Source organism: Sorghum bicolor, chromosome 5 (genome assembly GCF_000003195.3).
Source record: "Sorghum bicolor cultivar BTx623 chromosome 5, Sorghum_bicolor_NCBIv3, whole genome shotgun sequence".
NCBI classification, from domain to species: Eukaryota; Viridiplantae; Streptophyta; class Magnoliopsida; order Poales; family Poaceae; genus Sorghum; species Sorghum bicolor.
This window is the reverse complement of record NC_012874.2, coordinates 2,476,630-2,492,643: the sequence shown is the minus strand read 5'-3', so window position 1 is coordinate 2,492,643 and position 16,014 is coordinate 2,476,630. Positions and strand designations below refer to the sequence as shown.

Here is a 16,014-nt window from a genome sequence, read left to right as displayed (position 1 = left end):
TTTAAGAGCGTCCGGTGACCCCGAGTTTCGCCCAGTGAAAGAGCCAACGGCTCTATTTGTTTGAGGGGCTATAAATACGTGTTTGGCCGACTTAGGGCTTAGACTCTTGGCATTCTAACATACTTGACATCCTTGTGAGCCTAAGCAAACACCTCCCACTCATCTCCTTCATAGATTATACATCTTTGTGAGTTTGGGAGTGATTCCAAGTGCATTTGCTTGAGTGATTGCATCTAGTGGCACTTGGGGATCGTTCTAGCTGCGGTTTTCTTGTTACTCTTGGTGGTTGCCGCCACCTAGACGGCTTGGAGCAGCGGAGGAGCTTTGGCACGAGTTGGTGATTGTTCGTGGCCATCTCCCAGTGATTGTGAGGGGTTTTGTACCTTTCCCCGGCGGAGAGCCGAAAGGTAACTCTAGTAAAGTGCTCGTGTCATTGAGTTACCTCACTTGTGGGTAGGTTCTTGTGGTGTCCTAGTGAGGACGAGGTTCGTGCTACACCTCTTAGCCACCGAACCACCAAGTGTTGGTCGACACAACGGGGACGTAGCGTGCCGGCAAGCACGTGAACCTCGGGAGAAAAATTGTGTGTCTCCTTTGTGATTGTTCATTGGATTTCTCCCGGTGATTGGACTTCATATTATTGATTGGTTCATCCCCTCTACGCGGCGGTATAAAGTTCAAACCATCTCTTTTACATTCCCGCAAACTAGAGTAGCTTTCTTACTTGTATAGAAACTTTAGGTAGCTTTCTAGTGTAAGTAGTGACATAGCTCTTGTGTGTGCCTAGTGATTATATCAACTAGAATTGTTGGATAGGTGGCTTGCAAACACCCCTTTAGAGCTAGAGCAAAAAGCTTCGCTTTGTTATTTACTAACCTCTTGCTCTAGTGTTTTTGTAGAATTTTGAAATAGGCTATTCACCCCCCCTCTAGCCATATTAGGACCTTTCAGCAGTGTCGGCAATGGTAGAGTCTCACCAGAGCCCCGTGGCCATGGATCTCTGACTTGACCCTACCACTGCTGATGACCTCCTTCTTCTCTTTCCCTCTCCTTCCACCCCCTCCTGCATGCGGTCATGGCGCCCCTGCTCCTGATCTAGCCCGATTGTTGCTAGCTCCCCTAAATCGCTCGTCGTCTTCCCCACCGTCTGGCCTACTTGCCTCCCTCGGGCTGGCCAGCCATTCTATACTTGCTAGAGTTGTTTCTTCTTCTTCTTCTCCAATCTCTGGCGACCTTCTCATTGTTGGAACCCTAGCCGCCACCGGAGCTGAGGAAGAGAGAGGCGCGATGTCACGAGCGTGACCTCTGAGCATGGCATGGGAGGAGTAGCAGCGAGCAGGCACAGGCGAAATCGACGATCAGGGAAAGCAACATCAAAGGATTGGGCGAAGGATGAGGTATGCATGTCAAGTGTTGAGTCCCCAAATCATGCGCGCTCAGAATCAAGCATTTAGGTTAAAAAATGATTCAGGCCTTATTTAGATCCAAAAGCTTTTTGAATTTGGCTACTGTAATATTTTTCGTTTGTATTTAATAATTATTGTTTATAATAGATTAATTAGGCTCAAAAGATTTATCTCGTAAATTACAGACAAATTGTGCAATTAGTTATTTTTTTATCTATATTTAATACTCTGTGCATGTGCCGTAAGATTCTAATGTGATGAGAAATTTTGAAAGGTTCTTGATTTTTAGATGGAACTAGGAAGTGTTTGATTGAAGTTGTTAAAAATTAATAAATATTATATTATTTTTGTTTTATTTGATAATCAATGTCCGATAACAGACTACTTAAAGATTTGTCTCATAAATTATTCTCTAGCTATATTTTTAATTTCGTAAATAATATATATTTAATATTCAAATATTTAATGTGATGATGGATAAGACCCCAGCATTTCACTGCAGGTGCTGTACCACGATCCAACCATGATCCACCGCTGTCCGTTGGTGCCGTGGTGGGTCTTCTTTTGCCTGCAGATAAGAACGGGCCCACCAAAATGACGTGGTTTCCCGTCCCGTCTCCCACGGTGCTCCCCACCAAATCCGCGTGCGCGTCACGCAGCTTCGTCTCCGTCAGACACCATCCAGCAGGTCGGCAAGCGCGGGCGACTCCGTCGGGGAACCGTCCACTACCAACCGACCTGTGCCGCCTATAAATCCAACCCCACCCCGGCAGCCCTCTTCCTCTTCCTCTTCCTCTTCCGTGGATATATAGATGAACCCTGTTCGTTCCCTCGTCGATGCGCGATGGGGGTGGATGGGTAAGTGGTAGGTAAGGCGCAGTTGTTGCTTTCGATCTGACGCGTCTCTATGTTTCTCGTCGAATTCGTAAGGTGTGACGGACTGGACTAGCCGGATTCATGGATCCATTTCGTTTAGGTTGGATGGTTGGTTCTCCTCCTTGGCTGCGTTACCTATTTTCTCTGTATACCCGTCGTTTGGGTGTCTGACTAATCACGATTATATATATATATATATATATATATATATATATATATATATATATATGTTATTTTTACGCTGTTGTTGTTGCGATCTGTGATCAGTTGATGTCTAGGGCTATGCAGTCACTTTGATTCGATTGCTGTTCATTCTGGTGGTGGAGGATAAGGCTATTCTGTTGCGACCTGTGTTGGTAGCATGCTGTGTTGGGTCAGATCTGTTTGATTGGTTAGCGTGGATGTTTTTTTGACATATCGGAATAAGACAGTGGCGAAGCCAGAAGATTTCAGGAGCCCGGGCAATTCTCATTAAGTAAAAATATTTAACTATAAAATCACAGAATTCTATATAAATATAAAGAAGATTTCTTTTGCATTTTAGCGAGGAGCCCGGCCGGCCGCCCGGGGTGGCCGGGCGGTGGCTCCGCCAGTGGAATAAGATGAATTGAAGATTCGTCCATGCTGTGTGATCTGTTCAGTCGGAGGTTGTTGATTGGCTGGTTGTATCTTCCTTAGGATGCTGATTTCGTGGAGAAAACCAGTGCCTGTTGGTTGTTATAGGAAACTACTGGACTGCTCAGAATTATGCACTGTTTGCTCCTGATCCCTCGTGATATTGTCAGTCTAGTCAGAAGATTTCTTATGTCGATTCAATTTTTTTTATAGAGCTATAGCATGTTATATTCTGGGGCAAGTTATATTAATCAGATTGTTTGATTTGATTGAAAGCCTTGGTAATGGTCACATCTGAAGTTCTGGTGATTTTAGTAGATAAGTTGCTTTGTTTGGAAGCCAGGACAGTTCATTTAGAGCTAATAATATACATGATCATGGAGATGATTCTACAATTATACTCTTCAGTAACTCTTTTTGATCAATTCAGTTTGGTGGTTTCTTCTATAAAAACATGGAGAGCTTGATTTATACTATAAGGGTTACATTCTCAAGTTCTGGTGGTTTTAGATAAGTTGCTTTCAGTGGGAGTGAGAACAGTTCATTTAGAGCTAATATAGACATGGTTATGGAGATGATTCTACAATTCTCAACAATATCATTTTCGATCAATTCAATTCGGAGGTTCCTTTTAAGATTACCACATGGGTGCCGAGTTCGATTTGCTTCTGTAAGGTGTGATTTAATGCTAGGATGTGGAACCAAGATTATATAAGTTTGTCAGTTTGAAGCTTCATTTGAGTAAGCCATGGAAGAATACTTCAGTTGTGGCTGCTTTCCTAATTTTCTGTCGGTATTTGTTTCTCTGGTGGTATCAATTATCATAAGGCCTTATATGTGGTTGCGGGACATTGATTTACCTGGATCTTTTATTTCTCAGACATTGTCTTCAGTATTGGATTGGACACGACTTTTTAGCTTCTGTTACTGGATTATGTGGTCATTCAAATGTTGTGGTGATTTTTAATTTTGTTGGTTCAATAGTATTGTAATATATTTGTATATATATAGTATGTATGATGTTAAAATTATTTTCGCCTGGAGCTGTAATTTATTATATGATATGGATATTGGTAATAGAAAACGGCACGACCCGGACCCTGCTTATTATAATTTCCTTGTGACATGATTCTCTTATGTATCTGCTTCTGCTGAACTATTAACAGTACATGTCTATTGTTCCTCTCTTCCAGGTGGTATTCTTGAATCCCATGCGAATACCACACTTATTTTGGTGCTGCATTATTTTAAACTTTTTTTTTATAGATCAGTGCAGTTTGTTTGCTATTGAGGTTTTCCTGGACTATCATTGTCTGTAACTGACTAAATTTCTCCTTAAGGTAGTGGTACAAAGTTAGATCAAATAATTTTCATGCCTTATCATGCATAATATTTAACATTTTGTATTGGTTCAGCTTCCTAGTTCAAGTGTGAGTTATTTGCCTGCTATGTTGTCTTAGTTCCCTCTTTCTGGTGGACCCTTTTTTTTCTGTACCTACATACATGTTTTGGAGACCTAGTTCCATCTTTTTTTTTTCATTGAACCAAATTAGCATGAGCCATCTTTTTCTGTATCTACATGTTGTAGAGTTTTGTGATTTATTTGAGTGCATCTCTAGCTTAATGTCGGTTCTGTTTTCTGGCTAGGTCGTGAGGTTGTTGGTTTTCTGCTATTGTCTTGCTTAGGATTCTAACATTTAGCTTAGCATAGCTGAGACCTGACAAGTTATTGGTGGTGGTGGTTTTTTTTTTCGCTTCTAACATTATTGGGGGCGAGTTCTTGTCATAAGGTAGATGTTTGCTTAAGTGTGTGAGTTCAATCATTCCTTGATGCCAATTTGTTATTTACTTCTGCACGAGCTTTGATCTGGACCTCATAAACTGCAAGTTAATTTGGATTTAAACTTTGGCTTCATGGACCCCCATGGTTTGGCTTATGTTATCTGTCTTCTCCTGGTGTGTTCATTCTGATGTCAAATGAATCTAACTTCTGTAGGGTCCTGTAATTTATGTGGCCAGCTAGTTTTGATTGTAAGCATTCAGGAGCTTTAGTTAGTATGGATGTTGTGTAGAAGCATTATTTAGTTAATATGGATGTTGTGTGGAAGTATTATTGCAACTTATATGACTGGATATAAAACTAGTCAGGTAAAAGATTAGATTAAAAACAGAAGTGCAACTAAGCATCCTTGGTTCTGCATCAAAGTAGACATGTCAAGTTTTTCTGGACTCCTATGCTTGTTAATCCTAATTTGGGATATCATGATCTTTGCTGTGTTCTTTATTAAGTTCAACTACAGTAATTAAAGTGTTGAGGTGGCTGTCTGTGCACTAGTCTTGTTGTATATGTTGTACAGTATGTATGATGGTGTTAAAAATATCTGCCTGGAGCTTAATTATTATAGGATACAGATAGAAATTGGCATGATCCTGCTTATTACAATTTACTTGTGACGTGTTCTGTATGTATATTGTTTTCTCATTCTAATCGCTTGCATGTTGTAATCTTGAATCCATGCGAATACTAGGTTTATTTTGGTACCGCATAAACTTGCTGCTTAATTCTTATAGATCGGTGCAGTTTTATTTCAGATTGTAGTCTGCAACAGATTAAATTTTAAATGTGTTTGTACATTCTCCCACTTTGGCTGCTGTCAGTGTCATCTGCAGACTTTTGGTTTTAATACTGTCTGAATGTTTACTATTTTTTGGTTACTCTCTTGCCCATAAAGTTCATAGTTTTCATGCCTTGTCTCTAACAAGCGCACACAGTGTTCATTGAACATGTTATGTTGGTCTTCATAATTGAAGTTTGCTTTGGTTCTCACTTCTCGGGCTGTCATGCATGCTGATCTAGAAAGTTCATTGAACTGAAGTTATGTGGTCCCTCTTTTTTCTGTATCTATACATGCTGTAGAGACCGTTCCCTAGTCTTTCTTTCATTTAACTGAAGTAACATGGTCCCTCTTTTTTCTGCATCTATATACTGTAGAGACCTAGCTCCATATTCTTTGTGTTCGTTAAACGTAATATGAAGCTTTATATTTCAATATCTACATGGTGTGGAGCTTTGTGTTAATTTCAGTGCATCCTTGACTTAATGCAATGTGGTTTTGTTCTCGTTAGTTTGAGTTCTTCCGTTGCTTGGCTTATGTTATTACACCATTTCTTGGTATGTTTATTCTAGCGCCAATGAGTCTTTGACCTTTGTACTGTGCTGTAATTTATGTTGCATACTAGTTATGATCGTAAATCATTCAGGAACTGCCGGTCATGTGGAAGTTGTTGTAGAAGCATGTCTGCTGTGTTCTCTCAATTCTATTGTCTTGCATGTTCAATTTTCATCCTCACATGGGTACTAGGCTCTTTAGTCTTCTTTTTGAGTAAGCTAAACCAGGGCTAGATTTTGCCGTATATTTGTGTAGTTGCATCCTTTGTCTCCTTTCTGATAGTACTAATCACATATGATTTATTTTGAATACAAACAACAAAGTAAATTAATCAATGTCTGTTTATTTTATTTTGTTGACACATGAGTTTTGGAGTCTTAACTGAACTCTTATGCTACATAGTATTACTTGTGGTTTCTGGTGTTTAGCTTGATGTGCCTAATCAACATTTGTGTTTTGTCTTTTATTTAATTCTTTTAACCTTGAATAACAAGGTTAATCTAATATTTTTTTATACCTAGAAGTAGGTATTAGTTTGGTTTCTTTGACTCTTTTTTTAGAACTCATCTAGGGTAGGCAAGAAAATAGACAATATACTGCGATAGATAGCAATTAGGTTATGTTTCTATAGATGCTACTTCCAGAGCTTTGATTATCTAGTGTGCATGGTCTTGATAATTAAGTGAACCCAAAACATCCTGCTATGTTACATGCTCATATGCTTTTGGTATTTTATTCTAAACTTTAAGTTCCCTCTGATTGGAAACTGCATGAATCCATGGAGCTTAGAAACCAGCAAAGGGTATATGCTGATTTGTTATTCTTACTATCATATAATATGGCAATTCTTTCCCTTCCAAGCTGAAGATAAATGGCGGTCTTAACTCTACTTACGATCGGAATCAATTTGGTGTCAGCGATTAGGGATGGTTTTGCTGCCTTGAAGTATATTTGTGATTACTGCATTTCTATTATATATCTGCATAGTTAGTAACTTTCAAAGTTTTTTGTCGTGTCTGCATAGACACCATTTAACTAGTTTGCTCATGGAGTGTCTCATGTAATATAATGCTCTTACCTTCTGCTAATAGAACTGTGATGTCAATATGCTGTATTGCCGTTGGTTCTATTTTGTAATGATGAAGTGCTTCCTTGCTTTGGTGTGGCGATGATCATATCGAGTCACCTGATTGCAAACTTGAGTACTGTTAAATGAATTTCACTTAATTGTGCTTCTTTGGTTCCAGGCATATTCTCCTGATGATGACTGCATTTGCTTCAGCTGCCTTTGGTTATCTTTGCTTGGTAGTCGTTTGTATTTTTTTTCTTGTTTACAACTTTACATTAGGGGGTAGTGTAGGTGGGTGGGTGGGTGGGGGGGGGGTTGCTTAACACTGCCAATGCCGGTCCCAAGCCCGGATAAAAGTGGAGGGGGCACGGTTGAATGGTTAACAGTGAAGTCTCAGAATTCTGAGTTGTCTACAGTATATGGGTAGGCTCTGGCATCAAGAGAATAAATAGTAGTATATACTGTAGATTCAACTTAGCCTTTGATTGTGTCGCCTGCAGAGTTCTAGCTGAGAGATGTAAAAGTGGCACAATTTGAAATGGATGTAATTTATTCAATGTTTGCAGCTTTTGAATTTGACAGCAGACACAGACCTGGGGTATATTCAAATGAAAAGAGGATCTCTGTTGTAGAATGAAGATATTTTGCTAAATTTCCTATGGGCCAATGGTCTGAAATGAGGTGATCATCTTTCCATAACTTTTGTTTACTTCTTGTTTCTTATCTTAAATCTTTATAAGAGCCATTTAAACTGTCTTGCAACGGTGGCACTTCCTTTGTTGATTCATATTTTCCTTGTCTTTGGCAGACCGCTGACACACACACAAGTCCGCCAACAGCGAGCCGCTCCCTCTGAATAAAATGAGATTGTAAATTGGAAATTTGATGACTAGGTAAAGCATTGAATCTGACGATGGTAGAATCAGTATTTGTCAACTTTAGATCCAATTTCTGTATATATATGAGATGAGATTAATTTTGGCACCTGGGTTTATTGGCTCTTGTGTAACACTCTGGTGTTAAGCGAACTAAAACATAACATGTCATCATGAGCATTGCATAGTTTGTTTGTTAAGTAAACCCTGATGCATTAACTTAAAATAAGTTTAATTTGGATGAATGTGTTTAGGAAGTCAAAGTGTGCTTATTTTGTGTATGGATGCTGGTGTTGGAGTTTAAAAACTTTTGGGTGAAAGTTTCCGAGAGCTTAAGGGGGAAACCCTGATTTTCAATCCTAGTTTTACCCCTTTTGTGCAATTCAAAAACTAAGCAAAATTTGAAGTTGAGTTCAAAAGCAAAGTTGTAGGTCTTGTCAAGATGTACAACTTTGGTGTTTTGAGTTTTTGAAGTTTCAGTACAAAATTCAAAGTAATTTTGAAAATACAGATTTCCGGAAAGTGTCCCCTTTTCTAATTTGAATCTCCAATTCAAAATCTATTTGGAATTTTGAGAAATGGTCAACATGAAAGTTGTAGGGCTTGAAAAGTTGAACCACTTTCATGTTGGGAGTTTTTCAAGTTGTTTTGGAAAATCAAAAGTAATTTTGGAATTTCTAATCTGCCCCAATTAAAAATTTGAATTCTTCCCAACTTGAGATTTGGATTTCAAACTGTTTGGCTCAAATTCATCCTTTTCCATTTGAAATCAGTCTTGGGCCCTTAAAGATGTTTTGTAGCTCATCAATTTTTGCACAACTCTTATTTTGGCAGATTTTTGACTTCTATTCAAGGTTTGGTCAATTTTTCACAAAAAACAAAAGAGAGGAGATAAGGGAGAGCTACAGTGATCCAATGGGGATCACGAGCTCGTCCACCGCGGTTGCAGAGCGGGCAGGCACCGCTCTCGCGCGTGCTGCCACGCACCGGACCACGCAGCTGCTTGGCTGCGCGTGTCCGCCGTGAAGTGGACACGGCCCCGACGTGCTCATCCTTCTCCTCGGTGTTTCCCCTGAGCGGCCGTCTTGTCTTTTTTCTTCTCACCCAACTCCGGCGACCCCTCTGTGCCTTCAAAATTCGCCTCGGTTGATTCCTTTCCATTTCCCCCGAGCACTCCACCAGCTTCGCCAAGTTCTCGGCTTTCGATTGCGCCCCCGAGCGCAAGCGCTAACTCACCAGAGCTCTCCACCCGATCCCTTCTTCCCCAAACCCGACCGAAGCGCCGCCGTGAGCTCCTCGCCGTGGTCAGCATCACCCCGAGCTTCTCCGCGTCTGCTTCTTGCTCCTTTGGGATCGCGGTGAGCCTCTGATGCTGTTGCGCTACTCAATTCGCGTTTTACTCAAGCGTAGCGGCCGGCGTTGGCTCGGCCGAGACGGCCGTCCGCCGTGCCCGTGGTCGCAGGGGCTAGGGTAGGGAAGAGCGGGTGAGAAGAGGGTCTACGGGTGCGCAAGGAGCTTTGGGAGCTAGTTTGCCTCGCCGCAGAAGCCGGGAACTCACCAGCACGGAGCTAGAGCTCACCGGAGCGGGGGCGGGAGCTTGAAGGCGAAGCTGACAGCGGGGGCCCGCTGTCAGCGACGCCTGAGTGGAGGGGGTGGCGCGCGCAGTGCCCGCTTGGGCCGAGCGGGAGCAGGCCGGCCAGCAGGCCGAGTTCCTGGCCAGCTCGTGGCAGTAGCGTTTTCTTTTTTTCTTTTCTGCAATTTTTGATTCATGTTTGATTTTATGTATTAAATCATATGTTGGTTCAAAAATTGTGAAAATTTTTGTATAGCTTCCATAAAATGGATAGAGCATAAGAAAAATGTTAGGTTTTATTTTTTTTGGTAACTTTCATATATATTTAAATTGCCTCTGTTTATTAATAGATCAACCTTCTATGATTTTTAATAAATTATAGGTATATCCAAAAATCATGAAATTTAATATGTGAAATTGTGTTATTGTTATCTAGCTTCAGGATTAATTTCAGCTCTGTTTGATAAAGTATGCTCTGTTTCTTAATAAAGCTATTTAAAATGCTTATAAAAGAAATAGAAATAATTAATTCATTTAGGCTTTGTGTTATATTTTGGACTGATTGACAACCAGTGGTCACTTAGCATGATATGCTCCCTGGTTATGGTTTATTTCATATAAATGATCTTTGTTGTTTAATAGATACCCAAAATTGCTTAATAAAAATGATAAAGTTTGCTTAGTAATAGTCTATGCTTTGATAGCTAGATTATTTTGTTTCTTTACCATGAAGGTAAATTGTACTCGAGATAGTCATGTTCGTTGTTGTCATCCAAGAACATGTAACCTGTCTTTAGTATGCCATGAGTATATCATAATCATGCATATGCACTTTTACGTATAGAATACGCTCCGGAAGAATCTGATCCTCAGTGGGTTGCTTCCGAGTTCGTGGATCCTTCGGGTTTTGCTGAGTTGCCGAACTTCCCTTCCGGTCAAGGCAAGCCCCGGACATTAAACCCTATCCTTGTATTTTCATAAAGTTATTTATATCACTTGAGTTAATATGATGCATTAGGTGAATAGGAGTTGAGTGAATCCTATTTGCTGCATTATCTACCTTGATTGTTTCAATATTAACCTTGATACTTGTTTTATGAAAATACGTAGTATGCTTAGCCCTGCTTATTAGATAAGTTTTCAAATGAAAAAGTTTGAAGGGTTGTTGTGGCATACTTTTATGGTCAATAATGTTTCAACTTGAGACCGGTCGGTGGACTTGCTTTAAGAATGGAGTCTTAAAGTAGTGTCTCCAACTGTGTCGATTAAGGACCGTACCGTTGATTGGCCTGTTGTGATTGAGAACTTTGAGTACAGCCCACATGCGGTGGTAAGCCTTACCTATAGCTATTCCGATACTGGAGAACGGCTAACCGCGTACTGGGAGTGGAAAGATGGCGAGAGTAGCGTGTACCCACCTTACGGATCTGAGATGACCGGGAAACATCTAGATTGGCTGTAGGATGGTGGTGTACTGTACTCTCGGGTGACGCTGGACCCGTTCTTGTATGGGAGGATCTATAGAAAAGGTTGACATATGCAAGATTAAGTTCTACATATGTCGTGTGGTACTGAATCCCCAGCTGGGTTTAATCGATTCGAATCGCCGTGTTTCCTCGGATATGGAGCCTCAATCCTCACCCCATCATCGTAGTAATAAGTGAATCTTTGATATAAGAAAGATATGGTTTGCTTATGAAAGTTTGATAATAATTTGGTTAGTCATAAATGATAACCTTGAGTTAAAACTTGAAAGTAGGTTTTAAATCTTAGTAAGCTTTTATGCAAAAGATATGCTTTGATCTTGCTAAAGCTTTGCCTTGAATCCCTATAGCCTGCATACCTGAGTCTTCATCTCTTTTATAGTCGGTTAAGTCTTGTTGAGTACTTTTGTACTCAGGGTTTATTAACCCCTGTTGCAGGTGAACCCTTTGATAATCCTTTTGATGGTCGTTGTTACTTTACTCTTGTGGAGGAGAGTGATGATGAGGAATCTGATGTGTGACCTTGGGCAAGTAAAACTTGTTGTGTGATCTATGGTTTATGTAATAATAAGTTCCGAACCTTTTATGTACCAAATACTTATGGTTTGTAACCTTTGAACTTAAGTTGCAATCTTTGTTATGTAAACTTTCCGCTTTTACTCTGATTTATCTTATCTATGAAAATGTTGTAATACTGTAATGCTTGATGAGGGAATTCTTGTAAAGAATGTAACGTGGATGATTCGGGTTTCCCGAGGACACCCGACAGACTTCTTGAGTCATTTGGAACTCGTGCACGTCGATCAGAAGTCTTTGGGACAATGATGGGTGCATGTGGACCACTTAATTCAGGAGGTTCTGCCACATCTTGATTGATGCACATGCTGTGCTGTCTTATGTGTCCGTCCGTCTGAACGTTATGTCAGCACCACAGTAACAGTCATGCTTACATGAAGCCATCACAGAGATTCGATGCACTCTGATTTCTTATCGACTCATTCTTGTGTGCTATTAGGACCAACTAACATAATATAGGCAACTAGCCAAACCAGATAAGTTCACAAAGGCCTTGTGCGCTTATGTCTTCCAAATGAGAACACTGACTGAATAGCAAAAGACTTGCAGAAAGGCCAAAGGAGGCTATTCTTCTCAAAGTCTCAACATCAAACCGATTCCAGTGCAATCTTGAGGTTTCACCATTGACAACTAACAACTACAATTCCTTAAACAACCAAACCGATTCGAATACAAGACCCCTCTCATCTACACCTTTCCTTGAGAACGAGCTGATTCCAATGCAATCTTGAGGTTGGTGATTTCAGCTTTTAAGGCCATGTTTAGTTTATTTTTTTGGTAAAATAAGCACTGTAGCACTTTCGTTTGTATTTGACAAATATTGTCCAATCGCGGACTAAATAGGCTCAAAAGATTCATCTCGCAAATTACAATTAAACTGTGTAATTAGTTATTTTTTATCTATATTTAATGCTCTATGCGTGTGTCATAAGATTCGATGTGACTGGGAATCTAAAAAAAATTGCAAAACTTTTTGAGAACTAAACAAAGCCTGAGTCCAAGCTACCAAGCTTGGAGCTCCTTGAGATGATTTTCCTGGGAATGCATCGTCTTCGCGTCGGCTTCTTTGCCCAATAACACTTTTTCCCTTGCCGGTCGTGTTACCATGTCCTGCATGATGATGAGAGAAGTTAAACATTGGCCACCGTTTTGTTTGAGTACACTATCAAGTCGATTTTGTCTCGGTCGTCATGTCTTCTGCAACAGCTTAAGAGACCAGAGAGGTGAAATAAGAGAAGTTACTTGAATAGCAGACACTCTTGTGTATCATGCCTTGCCAAAGCATCAGCATAGCTTCCAAATACTATAAAAAGAATATGCAGCAAGATGATATCAGAGTAAAACAATGGGGCTCATCTCTACTTCTCCCATATCAGCCACATTTCTCGTTCCAGTGGACATTTATTTTGCAAAATCTTGTTATAGCAGGCACAGACCAGTTTTCAAATGGGCTAGTAACTCCAATCATGTTGGAACTCGTATCATGAATGAATTATGCCTGAAAATTTAAAATAAACAAAGAGTAGGAAATGCAATGGGATTTCTAACAACAGAAATCCTTATAAATTCATGGGAAAGATCCATGGCATGTTCCCAAGGTTTACTGAGATACACTACCATGCTGCCTGTTCACCAATTTTGACATGAACTGAATTTATGTTCTGTGATCATAAGTAATGCAATCACTTACATATCTTTTTTTTAAAAAAAAAGGGAGTTGCATTTACCTATCCAGTTGCTTGTTGACATTTCATGTTTGAATCAAACTTATCCAGCCTACACATATTAATATTCCTAGAAATGAAGCCTATACGCAATTGAAATGAACAGTTTTTCTGGAAACTGTGAGAAGGATGCCACCGTATCGTGAATCCCAAATAAATAAGAGTAGGTAGTAGCAAATTAGTCAACCATTTTTTGATGCATTTGGTGGAATTCGATGTAAATATTGGAGGGTTACTTAGCAGGAAAAAATTTAATTCGAACAAATAATTATGTAGCTAGGACATAGACTGATACAAATGATGAGGGAAAAGGGATAATGGAAGAATAATTTGTTGCATAATGGTGCACAATCTAATTACTGAAAACAAGTGCCAGTGTATCAATCTAACAAGTTCATGTTAAGGACATTAAAATAAGTAGAAGCAAAGGAGGCTTGCAGTCTTAAGAAAAGTATTGATATTAGATCACTGGAAATGAGACCTCACTAAAACACTCACACTAATCCTTAACGGACCAAAGGGCTTAAATTTACTGCATTGTCCTAGGGTAGCACTACAACCACATCCACTTTAATTAGATAGCATTTGCAGAGGAATGTCATCAAACATTTGGCTGCTTCCAGCTGCGAAGTGGTAAAGCTAAGAGAACAAAACAGAAGAGCATGTATGATATATTATATGAAGTACCAAAGAAATTCAGTTTCATAACTACCACAATAATAGCGGTTTCAGTTATTTACACCATGGGAACCTAGTACAAAACAGAGACACGAAGAAGGGTATAGATGAGGGTGCTACAGCCTTTGTTTTCAATCTGGAGAACAATCAACTTGACAATATCTGAGGTACGTGTAAATTGTAGAATCAGAGGCTTGATGCAGCATTTTACAAGTTGCCTGAGTCATGTATGTCTTGAAAATTATATCAAAGAAGAAAAATCAGACGCGCCACCATATCCTTTTAGAAGAAATTGGCATGCAATTTATGCTACTTAATCCCAATGATTTTAGCATAGCATGCAACCTTCACAGTTCTGAAGCATCTTTTAGGAATATAGTATCTTATACTTCATGCACACAAAATAGAAAGAACGGTGAATCAAACTTAATGTTGGACAATTGATTTTCCATTCCTGGGCCAACCCTAACCAGGGTGGCCATATTGTTGACATACATGGGCCTCATGTGCCAAGCCATATGGGCCTGAATCACTCATACTCTAACACCCCCTCACAGTCTGAACTACCGGCGCAGCGAAGTTTGCAGACTGGACACGAAAAGAAGTACAACACATGAGCCCCCCACAGAAGCAACTAGCCACTAGTGATGTGGAGGCTGGAGCGGAACTCGGTGAAGGTCGAGGACGGGAGACCCTTGGTGAAGATGTCGGCGAACTGGAAGGTGGTCGGGACGTGGAGGACCCGAACATCGCCGATGGCGACCTGATCACGGACGAAGTGTAGATCGATCTCCACATGCTTGGTCCTCTGGTGTTGCACCGGGTTGGTGGAAAGGTACACTGCACTGACGTTGTCGCAGTAGACGAGCGTGCTCCGGGAGAGAGGGTTGTGGAGCTCAGCGAGGAGCTGCCGGAGCCAGGAAGCCTCAGCCAAGCCGTTGGCAACAGCGCGGTACTCCGCCTCGGCACTGGAGCGGGAGACGATCGGCTGGCGCTTGGACGATCAGGACACCAGGTTGCCGCCTAGGAAGACGGCGTAGCCGGAGGTGGAGCAACGAGTGTTGGACACCCGGCCCAGTCGGCGCCAGTGTAGACGACGAGCTCGGTGGAGGACGACCGTCGGTGAAGGAGGAGACCGAAGTCGACGGTGCCGCAGAGGTAGCGAAGGATCCGCTTGAGAGCGGTGAGGTGTGGCTCCCAGAGATCATGCATATGGAGACAGATCTGCTGAACTGCATATGTGATGTCCGGCCGGGTGAAGGTGAGGTACTGAAGTGCACCGGCAAGACTCCGATATGCAGTGGGATCTGTCACTGGGGTACCCTCATCCTCTGATAGCTTGCCCTATGTGTCAACTGGAGTGGAGCAGGGCTTGCGGTCAGTCATCCCAGCACGCTCCAGGATATCAAGAGTGTACTGCCGCTGGTGAAGGAGTAATCCGGCAGAATGAGGCTCAACAGTGACCCCGAGGAAGTGGTGGAGCCGACCCAGATCCTTCATAGCAAACTCCTGCTGAAGTGATGCTATGATCCGTCGAAGGAGGGACTCACTGGAGGCTGTGAGGACAATGTCATCAACATAGAGCAGCAGGTATGCAGTCTCAGTGCCATGGTGGTAGATGAACAAAGAAGTGTGACTTGGCCTCCACAAACCGCACTGTCAGTAGAAAAGCGGCAAACCGATGGTTCCACGCCCATGGGGCCTGCTTGAGGCCGTAGAGAGACTTGTTGAGCCGACACACCATGTCGGGACGAGAAGAGTCAACAAACCCCGCCTACTGACTGCAGTAGACTGTCTCAATAAGAACGCCATGCAGAAAGGCATTCTTGACGTCCAGCTGATGCACGGGCCAATCGCGAGTAAGGGCCAGCGAGAGGACCGTGCGAACAGTAGCTGGCTTGACCACGGGGCTGAAAGTCTCATCGTAGTCGACACCGGGGCGCTGAGTGAAGCCCCGGAGAACCCAGC

At 41.5% G+C, this 16,014-nt stretch overlaps 1 long non-coding RNA gene across 1 annotated transcript; it reads left to right on the top strand.

The window, feature by feature from the left end:
- LOC110435504 lies at window positions 7,460-8,198 on the top strand. The gene is made up of 2 exons (XR_002453210.1): window positions 7,460-7,817; window positions 7,945-8,198. It is a non-coding gene; the product is annotated as an uncharacterized LOC110435504 (long non-coding RNA).